The sequence below is a fragment of the Microtus ochrogaster genome, chromosome 22 (genome assembly GCF_000317375.1).
Source record: "Microtus ochrogaster isolate Prairie Vole_2 chromosome 22, MicOch1.0, whole genome shotgun sequence".
In the NCBI taxonomy this organism is placed as follows: Eukaryota; Metazoa; Chordata; class Mammalia; order Rodentia; family Cricetidae; genus Microtus; species Microtus ochrogaster.
The window spans coordinates 34,013,616-34,014,961 of NC_022023.1; positions in this window are offsets into that span (position 1 = coordinate 34,013,616).

The following is a 1,346-nucleotide window of genomic DNA, read 5'->3' on the forward strand; positions in this document are numbered from 1 at the left end:
ACCAGCCTGGTCTACAGAGCTAGTTCCAGGACAGGCTCCAAAGCCACAGAGAAACCCTGTCTCGAAAAACCAAAAAATAAAAAAAAAATAAATAAAGAACTAAACTTATAAAGAGTTTTTATCCTACTTGTATCCTTTCTCACATTGTATATGACACACCAATAACTGGAGCCCCCACATTCTGTACTGATGCAAATAAATCAGGAAAGGCAGGTTACAAATCAGAAGATTTAAGTAAAGTGGAATAAAAACCCTTATGATTCTGGCCAAAATACAGACTAATATGCTATTCTCATGGCAGTAAGGGATTTTAAAGAACCTCTCAATATAGTTATTGATTCACAATTTGCAGAGAGTTGTTTTGCATATTGAAACCACTGAATTTATACCAGATAATATGGAATTGACTTCATTATTTGTTCAGATTCAAGATATAATCAGGAATAGACTTTGTCCCATGTACATAACACACATCTGATCCCATACAGGTCTGCCAGGTCCTCTAGCACAAGGTAATGCAGAAATTGATTGATTATTGATGGGAAATGTGCAGAAGGCCTCAAAATTTCATAAGAAAATCATGTCAATAAGAAAGGTTTTAAGAGCCGGGCGGTGGTGGCGCACGCCTTTAATCCCAGCACTCAGGAGGCAGGGGCAGGTGGATCTCTGGGAGTTCGAGGCCAGCGTGGTCTAGTTCCAGGACAAGAACCAAAAGCTACGGAGAAACCCTGTCTCGAAAAAAAAAACAAAAACAAAAAAACAAAAAAAAAAAGGTTTTAAAAATGAGTTTTCTATTTCATGGCAACAAGCTAAGGAGATGATAAAGAGATGTCCTACTTGCTCTTTCTATAACCAAACACCACTACCTATAGGAAGCAATCCAAAGGGTACCGAAAGGAATGAAATCTGGCAGGTGGAAAGTTAAAATATGTACACCACACCCTTGACTCCTAGCCAGGCTTTCAATGGGAAACAACTTTGAGTTTAGAAAAGGCTGATTCAGCAATCACACATTTACTATATGTTATGGCTATCAAGGGTATACCTGCACAAAGAAACACAGATGTGTTTAAGAAAAATGAAACAGTTTTCTGTTTATTATAATATAAAGCATATTACAGGTATAGCACACAATCCTACAGGTCATGCAATATAGAAAGATCAAATTGAACTCTAAAGAATATGTTAAATAAACAGAAAGGAATGATAGTTACTTTCGTTTTTTAAAATTTATTTATTTATTAAAGATTTCTGATGTGTATATATTCCATACTTTCTTCATCCATTCTTCCATTGAAGGGCATCTAGGTTGTTTCCAGGTTCTGGCTATTACAAATAATGCTGCT